Genomic DNA, 13155 nt, shown 5'->3' with positions numbered 1-13155 from the left:
ATACTATCTTCTATTTTTCTTTTTATTATATATATATATATATATATATATATATATACCTTGCTACATGTACTGCGTTAGGCTAACCGAGACTTGTCATTTGCACTTATATATTGTTGCTCTTCTGTTAGTTTTCTGTTAGCTTTGGATAAAAGCGTCTGCTAAATGACTAAATGTAAATGTAATAAAATATCTCATTATAAATACTTTATAGACATTTTGTTTGTTGGCACTATATTAAACATACAATTAAACAAAAGTTTGATGTGTAATACATTATAATTTTGCATAAATGGGTGTGGCAGAATTTATTGATGGCAATAATTTTCATACTGAATTAAATTTATTTTCACAATATTAATTTACAAGTCATTCCACACATACACACACACAACTACATTAAAATAAAGTTACTCTAATGGCCCAGTTACAGCCAGTCACAGTAAAATTTATAGAATTGTAAAAGTAACAAACAAACAAATAAAAATAAAAAAAAAACCTGCAATAACAAGATAACATTTTATTTTGAAATATTTTCACGTAAGATTATGTGACATCACAAATGGATAACTTTTGAATCTTTATGCTTAGGAACACAGTACTAAGTACACAGTACACAGTGCAGATGTAATGATTTACAAAACATTGGGTTACACAATGAGGTTCCATTTGGAAACATTAGTTAGCATGAAATAACAATGAGAAAAATACCTCTAAACATTTATTCATCTTAGTCATGTTAATTATGTTAATTTTTGTTAATTTACTAATATATTATTGAAATCAAAAGTTAATATTATTTAACAGACCTGACCTGTTCATGTTAATATGTGAATCAAATTATAATTTGGTTTGGAAAGCAGAAGTGGCATTGAAGCTCACGGGAACAGACAGGGCCAGCAGTGGCCACAATATGGTCTCATCCCCTGAAGACCCTCCATGACCTGTGTCTGTGCTATAGGAGAATAATAAGCCTTTGTGAATAGAGCCTCGTAAAATCCTGCATCCCTACAGAGTTAGAGAGAACCAGGCACCTGTATTCAGAATGCGTGAAAAGAGCTTCGGCCCTTTTCACTTGAAGCAACTGCTTAGTCTGGGATAAGTGAAAATGGTTAATTACAATAGAGTAAGATACAAATGGAAATGCAGTTGCAAGAACTAGAGGAACACAAAGCAGATTGTGAAGATTTTCTCTAGTAGTTCAGATTTTCTTGCATCTTTGAGTTGGTTCTGCCTGTGTAATGTGTTTTGCTACTGCTGTAACTTGCTGTCCTGTCTTCTGAATTCCCCACTTCAGTTCTCTCGCCCTCCTGCTGGGTTTGTAGTAATTAGGAAATGAAGGTCTTACACTAACGAGTCTTGTAAGACAAGTGCAGAAGTGACTTCTTGTCAGAGGAGGTACCTATTGTCAAATGTGTATTTGCACAGAAGTTGATTTATTGCAGACAATAATTTAAGTTAGTGGCCACAATCCTAAAATTTATAATGCATGTTGTTAAGCCTATGTGAAATGTCAGGTGTCATGTGGCTGGCATCTCTCAAGTTTTTAATTGGAGTTGAAGCATCACAATTGTTGTCTCAATTGTTGCCCTCTTTAATGCCTGTAATCAAGCAGACGTGTGAGGTCACTCGTGTTAAAAGTGTGTCCATTCCATCATTGTCCCCAGCAGTTTGGGGTCAACCCCTTTTTCACACACAAGGTGAGAGGTTTCCCCCCAAGAGGTGAGGAGTGATGTGAAAGGATGATTTGTCGTTTCTGACACTTTTTCAAAAGCCATAACATTCCTCCACTGAGTACCAAGAGGGATGCTTAGTTTAGTTTGCTCAACATGGTAGCGATGTTATTTTCAACTGCAGAGCATTCACACTATAGGCTCTGATTCCAGCAAACTGGGAAATGTTATAGGGCCTTCTGTGTGAACACAAGGCAGAGGTAGAATGTTGGGAAATGTAATCCTGGTATAAGAATAGCAATGTTACCAGTATCAAGCCCGGAACATGTGTGGTTTTGTATAGGGTGTGTGTCATGACATTAGTTTTTGTGTGACTGTTGGACCAGTGAATGAAGGAGAAAGTTTATACACAGACAAAGATGCATGCACAAAAACTATAAATAACAATGGCAGCAAACTGGAGTGATTCTAGAAAGGGCAGGGTTTTTCTGTTTTCTGTGAGTATGTTAAAAGTCACTTTGTGATGTTTGTCTTTATAGGTGTGTGTTAATTAAAGCACAGAAATCAGGAATGCTCTGGAAATGCAAATTAACAAAATTGCACAGTGGTGCCAGAACAAATTTTCAGACGTTTTATGAAAGAGGCATACATGATTTTGTCCTTTGGAGGGACAATGTAGTTAACATCAGTTATTAACATGTATTAACAGGATCATACAGGAAAATATATGTGACAACCCTAAAATGAGAGAAACTGAGCCAAAACTATATTTTGTTGTGTTTAGGCCAACTTGTGTAATTTCTTGCTAAAGGTCTTGACAGTTTGTAAATTTTTTTTGCGGTGACTTATAGTGACCTCTCACACCATTGTGAGGGTTAAGTTTAGGGGTAAACCTTCATGGTGACAATTTACATACAAATTGTATGTTTTTGTACGAGTAAGATCTTACAAATTCATAAGAAATCAATTTGTACATACATGTGTTATTAAGTAGTTATTACAGTGTATTAACCAGTAATGTGATAATTAAAAAAATATGACAATTGTTGCAAACATTATGATTGCATTTATGTCACATTTTCTTAAAACTTGGCCAAATAACCTTTGATAATTGTAACAAGTGTAATACCAAATTCCTACCATTGCTGACCTGATCTATGTGGAATGGCCAGTTCTGGTGATTACTGCTCATGCAAGCCTTCCTGCCTTCCCCCACTGCCCTTCCTCCACGCGGTGTAACAACAAATATCTTTTTCTACTCCTTGCCTGAACCTATTGAGTCAACAAACGTCACTCCAGCTAGGCTGTGGCCCACACCCTTTCAAAACTGGAGTGGAGCCAAAGGCAGATTTTTTCAGACAAAAACCACCTGTTAAAATCCAGACAAGACAAAAAAGGGATGTTTAAAAGCTCTAAACGGAGGGTGGAGGAGGAGATGGGTTAGTGCTAGCTTTCACATGTACATGACGGCACACAAGGGCCATAGTGTTAAATGAGAAGTTTTGAGCTTTCTGTCTTCTGTACAGAAAATCTTTAATGCATTCAGATATTAGGTCAAATATTAAATTTCTTTCTCACCAAAGTGTCTCACAGTAGTATATATTTGGTATCCTGTTTATCAGACAAGAATTTGTTCAAGCTCCAGAGTTTTTTTAAGGTCTAAGTGTGCGGCCCCCAAACTGCTGTGTGCCAAAATAAGACCAAGCAAGTGTAGACAAGGGTAAGGCTTCATAGAAGCTGAGGCAGTGCTTCTCAATCTAATCTGTGAGGAACTAAGGACAGAGAGCTTTTAGAGTTAGTAAGACCAAACAGCGTGAGTAAGAAATGTTGGTTTAATGTCTTGTAATAATTGTCTCTCTTTTCCTGTTTGCATTTAGTATACTTTGTGTCATTGAAACTGACTGTGAGTGGAGGGGTTTTCCCTCCCTCTGTGTCTGCTGGAGTGGGTGGACGGTGAAGCCATGAACTGTGCAATCCAGTCCAGTGCTTCAGGGCAGCCAGTAAAGTGTGCACTATTGTGTACAGCTGAAAAAAAAAAGAAAGAGAGCAAAAAAGGAGGGGGAAGAAAAGAAACTCAGTCCCTTTGTGTGGAGAGGACCCAGCAGGAAAGCGATTTTGCAATTACTTCAGCTTGCCGGCGAAGCAAGCTTGGTTCCTCTTATCTGCACACACTTGCACACTGGACTGTCTCACTCTGCACACTGCTTATACAAGCACATACAAGAGTGAGCGTGTGTTTACGGGCTGCGTCTGGATGCGCTTCGAGAGCCAACAGCAATGCAAGTCTTCTGCCCCTGATGATGAAAGCAGACGTCAGACTAGCCCATGAATATTGATGCGGAGGTAGTCTGTTTCATAGACGGAACAGAAGGAAACAAGATGGCTGCCCTTTAGGATTTGTTTAAGAGGAGACCTAGTCGGTTTGTTGGAATTCTACAAAGTGGAAGGACTTAAAACAAGGTGAGAGAGTTTTCCTGTTCTTACCCTTTTCCTTTGGCCTCCAGGGTCTCTTCAATGGCTTCAAGCTCTTTTTTAGCAATGTACTGTCCTTTTTAAAACCGTGAGCTGATATAAGAATGAAAGGATATTAGATAAAGCTTCACCAACATGGCTGACGTTTTCTGTCTCTCTTTCTCCCTCCCCTCTCTCTGTCCCTTTTTTGTTGGCTTGTGCAGACAGAATGTATTTCAAGCATTTAAATCTCATTTGTCTTCAGTCATTTTTATCTAAGATGTTGTGCAGTGGACAGCTTTAGGAATGCGTCTGCTTTGAAAAATGGTGATCTTTGTGAGGCTGTTGGCCAATTCTTCTTCAGGCACTATTTCTCAATACATCTCCTGTGCTGAGAGAAAGACTAAACAGCCACACTGCTAACAAAATTATCTTATCTATTCAGTGTCCACCGACCTATAGCTAGACATCTGTATATCCAAGAAAGAGGCGTTTTAGGTCTGAAAAAAATCATATTTAGTAAAAATATATATATGTGTATTTTTTTTTCATGAAAATGTGACAAGGAATATTATTTTCTTTAAATATGACAAAGTTATTTTTGGTACATTTCTCCTTTATTTGATATGTGCTTTGATTGAATGTAGATGTTTGGCTAGGAATAGTCAAGCTCCTTGCTTTCATTGCATTCATCAGTGAATGACAAGCAGACACAAAGACTAGCACAGTCCTGAGGATTAAAAAACAAACAAACAGAAGAGCGTAGTGGTGGAAGCCCACAAGGTCAGAAGCTTTAAAAGAACTGAAACCCAACCCCATAGCACCATTAGCTGAGGGCCACCAGAGAGTGGAATTTTTGCCTGGTCTGACATTAATAGGATTTCCATTGTTTATTTGTACACAACATCTTAATTGTGTTTATGTCTACATTTTATGCTCACAGTGAGTATTTTTATTAGAAGCAAAAATGTTTCAATTAGAGAATCAATTAAATAGAGATTCAATTAAATAGAGAACAATTTAGTGTCCATCCTAAATTTTATTTATATTCCATTAAGATATTATTCACAGCTCACAGTCCATGGTGTGTTGTAGTGGCCTGGAACATATTTGCATACGTCTGACATTAAGCTATAGGCTATTGAAATTAAGAAAATGTCAAATGCTTGAATAATTTTGACCGTTGTATTGAGAAAGCCAATATTCAGCTGAAAATAACCAAGTCTGAATGTTTCAGATGTATTTTTGAATTCATTGTGGCTTTTGACATGTAACAATCAAACATATTAACTCGAGTAAACTGTTACAAAAGGCTACAGCAGCAACTCTTTTATCGGCACTAATGAATTGCAAATGTTACCTTTGCTTAACTGATTTAACAGCCCTATTAGGATTTGCATCATAATTGGCTGCTGGAATAATACAGATAAAAGTCCTGTCCTCTTATTTTGTGTAATTAGCTTGTGTATTCCAACATTCTGTTTAGATGTGAAGTGTGGAAGTTAGCCCATGCCTGCAAGGGGATCCTTTATGGAGTGCTGTCAATGAACGTGATAGAGAGGTGGTGCAAATGCTAATGTAACCACACTGAAGGAATCTGGATACTGTATAAGCTTCCACTCCAACTTTATGTTTAGAACAGATAATCCTTTGATGATAGTAGTGGTGATAGAGCAATACATCTGTCACTAAACATATTCTACTTATATAATTGTACTTATATTAAACTTAATATAATTGTAACGGTTGCATGGTAACTGGTGAGAATATACAACATTAGCTGGAGCTTATCTGGACTGGAAGTACAGGCAGACCCTTTTCTCTGATAAGAGTGTTTGGTGCAAAACAATAATGTACTTCTGTTCAATGACATGGTAGATTTCTTTGCATGATAAGAAGGCTCTTTGTTTTATTTGGTTGAATGTATGAGTGAAAAGCAGACATCTGATTTTTTTTATCATCTTTTTCCCCACCATTTTTGTCACTTTCAATTTTGTTTTGCTTGTGATTTGTGCTCATCATATTTTTGCTAGGGGTCAGTGTTTAAAAATCACAATTTAGGACAGTTTCTCTAAAAAGACAAACTTTTGCCTGAATTTGCAATGAAAATATGGGATTTTTATATAATTATTTACAATATTTTATTTGTAGGGCTTATTAATAATGGCATATATATCAATTATCATAACCCTTGGCCAAAAACATTTTCCAGCCTGCATAGTAATTGCTTGTCTTAGTTAACAGCTTGTACTGCACTTGATTCAGTAATATTTTAAGCATTTTTGGTGTAAATTGTCACAATAGCTCTGAGTGCTGGGACTTATATGACGCCATATACACGTTTGTTTCATCCTTTAATACAGTCATTGGATGGTTGCATTTTTGAAGAGAATTTTGGGCTGTTAGAATATGTTTTGTTGTCAAGGTTTAATTATCAGGCGTGAATTGAAGAGCACACTCCACGTACGTAAGCGCACATGGTCGCTCTGTTTACAAACACTACCTCACAACCCAGTCACAGGGTTAGATGGAGAAGTGTACTTACACCAGCCAAGAAGGTCACTGGAAAGCACGGTCATTGACTACGCCAATTTAGACCCTTTCCAGAACATTTGTATTCAAAAGACTTTAGCTAAGTTAAACTCATGGCACGTGGCTTGCATAGTTTCTGCCACCTTCAGTTCTCTGAAAACTAAATGTCTTGTGGTTAGAGGACTTGGCTGAATATATTTGTAAAGCTCAGTGAATCACTAAAAAAGATTTTTCATTACTTATAAAATAAAGTACTGATTGGTACCGTACTTCTGAGAAAAGCAAATGTTCATTTCCTCTGAGGTGAACGAAGTGATGATGCACTTATAAATGTGGTTTTCAGTAGGTTTTCTCTTCAGTTCCAGCTGTGTGGATTCAGAGAAAATCTGGTTGGTTACAGCAGAGGCGTAGAATGGTGGTTCATAACAGAAATGCTTGATGGGTTTTCCCTTCAGAATCATAGATGTAGAAAAAATATGTATGTCAGGCTAATATAAAAATCATATGCCACATGCTAATTTCGAAAACCGATGATGTCAGTTTGGGGTTATAGGGGGATTTTGCCTATATAAGAATTGCTCAGAAGTAAGTCTACCAAGAAGAAGTATGTTGCATGTGTCTGTGAAAGCTTTTGTGTGTGTATGTGGGGGTGCACACATTCAATACCAGCAGACACACTAATCACAACCAGGCTGCTCACAAGCCCAACAGCCTCAGTGCAACAAGGCCACAGAGTCAAGAAATCTAAAAGGATCTTTCTCATAAAATACTTCACAAGAGTATTTTCAATAAGCTGAAAACTGAAAAGGAGAGAAAGGGGTGTAAGATTCACATGTATATTCACTGGATGGCAAGCCAAAAGTCACCTTGTTGACAGCAGATTTACCACAGAGACAGCTGGACCTCAATGTCATTCAAGACTGTAAACTACCCATAAGCCTTGGATGACATTTCAAGAGGTTAAAGACGAGCAGGGGTCGATCTGAAATCTGGGTCAGACAGAGGATGTCTCAAAGTGGTCCAATAGTCAGAGACCATGTCTGTGCATTGCATTTCCCCCCAGCAGAAAGTAATGCTATATCAGCAGTCTCTGAAGTTTGGTGAAAAATAAATGGGAAGATATTACAAGCCAACATGAAATGTAAAATACATACTCTGTCAGGAGATTAAAAGTGTTGGGTGAAACGTTTTGCTGGAAAATTGCATAATGATAATTTTATGTATGTATGTATGTATGTATGTATTTATTTATTTATTTATTTATTTATTTATTTATTTATTTATTTATTCATTCATTTATTCATTCATTCATTTATTTATTTGTTTGTTTTTTAGAGCTGTATATAATACTGGTGTGGATTTACAAGGCCTTGCAACTCCCAGGCCTTAAACAATCCAAAGGTGACAATGGCAAGGAAAAAAAAAAACTTAAATTTCTAAGGTAAGGTAAGATGAGGAATGAACACTGGGATGAATCAAGATACATGACAAAAAAAAAATGCAATTACTAATTTATTAATTTGTGATTAAATATTCAGTTGAATTCTTGTTAGGAATAAGCAGGCTTCTTTAGCAACAGGATTCATTAGCAATATCTTCAAGGAAGTCTCATAGCATCACTATAAACTTTTAACCTGAACCACCAAAACGCTGGTATTGTTCCATTCTTACCTTGTTTCAGATGATTCCATTAAAGCTTTATACATTGAACAGTATTGCTATTATTCTATTATGTAGATACTTTTGAAGCCCTATTTGAGACTGCAAAAACTCCTCTTGTGAGTTTTGTCATTTTTGGTACTATCAGTATATCAGAGCTTTGTAACCTTAAAGGAGATGAGAGATAATAAGGTGACAGAACAGTTCTTAGATATTGAACTAAATCACTTGCTTTGTTAACAATTTTAATTAACAATATAAACATTTTAGAATTAATGCAGAACAGGTAACCTGTGTAAAGAAGATAAGGTTAAAAAGTTGTTATAAATGTAAAACCTATTTGCATCATGAATAGAAGGAATGTTTCATAACTTAGTGATATATCTAAGAGGAATGCTGTTCCAGAGACACTGGAATGCTAATCTGAAATGACCAATTCAACATGACTCCCACGTCCTTGAGGTACTGTAGAGCAGTAAAACCATCTAGACACAAACTGTAGTCAAGCAGCTATTAGAAATGTTTGATCCAGCGATTAGTATTTCCGTTTTAATAGAATTTAGCCAAAGGATTTTCTTAAGATCCAGTCTCTGATGTCCTTAATGCAGTCCACCCACTTGAAAGACTGAGATTTCCTCTGGAGTATAGAGAAAATACAGAACTGAGTGTTATTCCCATTATAACAAAAAGCTAAAGCCACAAAAAACATAAACCTGACTACTCAAGGTTACACCATATAAATATTTTAATGGTTTAGAGTAGTACGTCTTAAAGCTAAAAATTGCACATTAATATTAACTCTTTACATTTACACATTTATATGGAGTAATGGAGTAAGTGCAAGGAGAACAAGCAAAGGCCTGAGACTGAGCATTTTGGAAACCACTTGTGTTACTTCTGACACCTTGTTATTTACACAAACAAAGTGATTGACTTGAGAGGTCGAATCTTACACCTCAAACAATAATGCACTACTAATCCCCAACACAGATTGGCCACATCACTCTTTGTCTCCTCTCTACTGAATGTTGTATACTGCCGTGTATCAATGGCATAGATTTCCCCCATGTTATAGCAATAATGCAACTTAATAAACTCAATAAAGGGATCACTGTTAGAAATACCATGGAGTAACAGCATACACCCTTAAGTGCAATGCTCCATTGGTGTCTAATAGGACACTTTGCTCCGACTCTGCATGCTACCAGATTAATACTATTATTATATAATAGAATGAATGGAATTGGATGTCCACCAACATGCAGTTCCTTATTAATAGCCACTGTGGTGAATAGACAACTGTGATTCTCAGTGATTATTTGCTAAGAGTTATTTATTTATTTATTTATTTATTTATTTATTTATTCATTCATTTATTCATTCATTCATTTATTTATTTGTTTGTTTTTTAGAGCTGTATATAATACTGGTGTGGATTTACAAGGCCTTGCAACTCCCAGGCCTTAAACAATCCAAAGGTGACAATGGCAAGGAAAAAAAAAAACTTAAATTTCTAAGGTAAGGTAAGATGAGGAATGAACACTGGGATGAATCAAGATACATGACAAAAAAAAAATGCAATTACTAATTTATTAATTTGTGATTAAATATTCAGTTGAATTCTTGTTAGGAATAAGCAGGCTTCTTTAGCAACAGGATTCATTAGCAATATCTTCAAGGAAGTCTCATAGCATCACTATAAACTTTTAACCTGAACCACCAAAACGCTGGTATTGTTCCATTCTTACCTTGTTTCAGATGATTCCATTAAAGCTTTATACATTGAACAGTATTGCTATTATTCTATTATGTAGATACTTTTGAAGCCCTATTTGAGACTGCAAAAACTCCTCTTGTGAGTTTTGTCATTTTTGGTACTATCAGTATATCAGAGCTTTGTAACCTTAAAGGAGATGAGAGATAATAAGGTGACAGAACAGTTCTTAGATATTGAACTAAATCACTTGCTTTGTTAACAATTTTAATTAACAATATAAACATTTTAGAATTAATGCAGAACAGGTAACCTGTGTAAAGAAGATAAGGTTAAAAAGTTGTTATAAATGTAAAACCTATTTGCATCATGAATAGAAGGAATGTTTCATAACTTAGTGATATATCTAAGAGGAATGCTGTTCCAGAGACACTGGAATGCTAATCTGAAATGACCAATTCAACATGACTCCCACGTCCTTGAGGTACTGTAGAGCAGTAAAACCATCTAGACACAAACTGTAGTCAAGCAGCTATTAGAAATGTTTGATCCAGCGATTAGTATTTCCGTTTTAATAGAATTTAGCCAAAGGATTTTCTTAAGATCCAGTCTCTGATGTCCTTAATGCAGTCCACCCACTTGAAAGACTGAGATTTCCTCTGGAGTATAGAGAAAATACAGAACTGAGTGTTATTCCCATTATAACAAAAAGCTAAAGCCACAAAAAACATAAACCTGACTACTCAAGGTTACACCATATAAATATTTTAATGGTTTAGAGTAGTACGTCTTAAAGCTAAAAATTGCACATTAATATTAACTCTTTACATTTACACATTTATATGGAGTAATGGAGTAAGTGCAAGGAGAACAAGCAAAGGCCTGAGACTGAGCATTTTGGAAACCACTTGTGTTACTTCTGACACCTTGTTATTTACACAAACAAAGTGATTGACTTGAGAGGTCGAATCTTACACCTCAAACAATAATGCACTACTAATCCCCAACACAGATTGGCCACATCACTCTTTGTCTCCTCTCTACTGAATGTTGTATACTGCCGTGTATCAATGGCATAGATTTCCCCCATGTTATAGCAATAATGCAACTTAATAAACTCAATAAAGGGATCACTGTTAGAAATACCATGGAGTAACAGCATACACCCTTAAGTGCAATGCTCCATTGGTGTCTAATAGGACACTTTGCTCCGACTCTGCATGCTACCAGATTAATACTATTATTATATAATAGAATGAATGGAATTGGATGTCCACCAACATGCAGTTCCTTATTAATAGCCACTGTGGTGAATAGACAACTGTGATTCTCAGTGATTATTTGCTAAGAGTCTGCTAAGACATGCTGACCTTGCAGCTTTCAAGGCTGGTATATAACTGGATAAACTTTCTTTCCTAGTATTTCAAAATATTTTCAAGTTAGTTGTTTACTATCTATGCTCCATTAATTGTAAGTGTGACTGTTGAACTAAATGAAGTCCTAGGTAGTTTTTTTTTCTTTCCAGTGAAGGTAGCAATAGAGAAAGCTATGTTCTCAAAGCAAATAGAAAATCTATGTTCTTTACTACATCAAGCTTTACAGTTCTTAAATGCACCAAGCAGCAAAGACAGATATGGTTGGTAGAGAAACTGTTTTAGTGGTTGAATCAATTCTATTAATCTGGTAGGTGTGGATTTAATACAGTTTGTGTAACTTTTATAAGACATTCAGATGTATAATCACTCTGTGGCAGAATAGTTGATAAATTTCATGCTAAACATGTATGATTATAAAGCAGAATGTTCCCTTAACATTTCGAAGGATCCCAGAAGAATTGATATCAATCAGACTTCGTTTATCTTGTGACATAGTTATCATCTATATGAATATCTCCATCAATCAGAGCTCACTGTAATTAAAAGATTAGGCAGAAATTCTATGGGAAGTCTGTATAGCATCTAGGTGAAGCACAAGTGATTCCAAGTTTCCAATTTCCTACAAATAAGAAATACAACAAAAAAATTACATTTACTGTAGAAAACTGACAGCTCTTTTTTTTTTAATTACTTAATCTGTTGTATCTTTATAACACACTGACAACCATCTTAAAACACAGGAGAAAGCCACATGAAGAATTAAAGTTTATTGCAAGTAGCTTTTTCACAATCTTCAAAGGTGCAGTGTCATAAACACAAACAAAAAGAAACAACTATTTCTTAAAAAATTTAAAAATTTAAAAAAAAAAAAAAAGTGAGGTGTTATAATGAGAATTTTGAGAATGTCAATTGTAAGACGACCTGTTCTTTTTTCAGTTTAAAACCATTAGATCTACTTCACATTTAATGCCCATTTTCTGCACATATATGCTTCCATGTATTAGTTAGAATCTGTTTTTTCTTCATCACTGAGTCAAAGTTTTGTGTCAATGCTGTGAACAGGCAGTTTCTTTTTGATGAAGATCAGTTAAGGGTATCATAGAATTCATGTTATCTAATATAAACTGAATAAGACTAGTATAATGATTACTAATAAAAAGTTAGTCATCATTTCATTCTTCATGCCATGAAAAGAACAGGTGAAACATTGAGCTTCATCTATGGTGATGGTTGCTGCAACCTTGTTGCTCAGGCTGTAGAAGCCTTTCTTCACAGTCTCCGGCTGACGAAGTCTGATGTCTTTGACTCCTGCATTCAGCACAACTGCTCAAATGCTCTTGGCATTGCTTAAAGGGGTCCTATTATGCTCTTTTACAGTCTTGATTTTGTACTCACCCGCCAAGTTACTGGCCATTCATAACTTCTACTAGCCAAAAAAAAAAAAAAAAAAAAGACAGAAATACACCAACAGTTTGAGGCTGTCTATACTGGGTGTGACAAAGTGACCGTTGCAAATCATTTTATCAGTACTAAGTGTGTGCGATATTGACAAAAAAATATTATCTCAATATTTTCTGTGATTTTATCAATAAAGATAATTAGACGATATTTTGCTGAGTGTGTTATTGTGCTCATATCCTAAGGACTACCGTGGACAGCTGACTCCTAAAATATTTGATATTCTTCATATTCTGTGTGCTGGTCAGTTCACAGCAGTGATAGAAATTAATCTTTTCCAATAAGTTTAAAT

At 35.6% G+C, this 13155-nt stretch overlaps 1 protein-coding gene across 2 annotated transcripts in view; it reads left to right on the top strand.

The window, feature by feature from the left end:
* The first annotated feature begins 3589 nt into the window (after nt 1-3589).
* Nucleotides 3590-13155, top strand: part of tet2 (tet methylcytosine dioxygenase 2) — a 30796-nt gene continuing 21230 nt past the window's right edge. Inside the window, exons 1-2 of one of the 2 annotated variants that reach the window (XM_016495200.1) lie at nt 3590-4133; nt 7992-8097. The gene's annotated coding sequence lies outside the window, so the exon portion shown is untranslated. The remainder of the gene's footprint in view (nt 4134-7991; nt 8098-13155) is intronic. The other variant, XM_016495193.1, reaches the window with a different exon arrangement.

This window comes from Sinocyclocheilus anshuiensis, unplaced genomic scaffold (assembly GCF_001515605.1).
Source record: "Sinocyclocheilus anshuiensis isolate Anshui unplaced genomic scaffold, SAMN03320099.WGS_v1.1 scaffold517, whole genome shotgun sequence".
Lineage (NCBI taxonomy): Eukaryota > Metazoa > Chordata > Actinopteri > Cypriniformes > Cyprinidae > Sinocyclocheilus > Sinocyclocheilus anshuiensis.
Note: the sequence above shows the minus strand (reverse complement) of the source record. Positions and strands in the feature narration are given on the sequence as shown.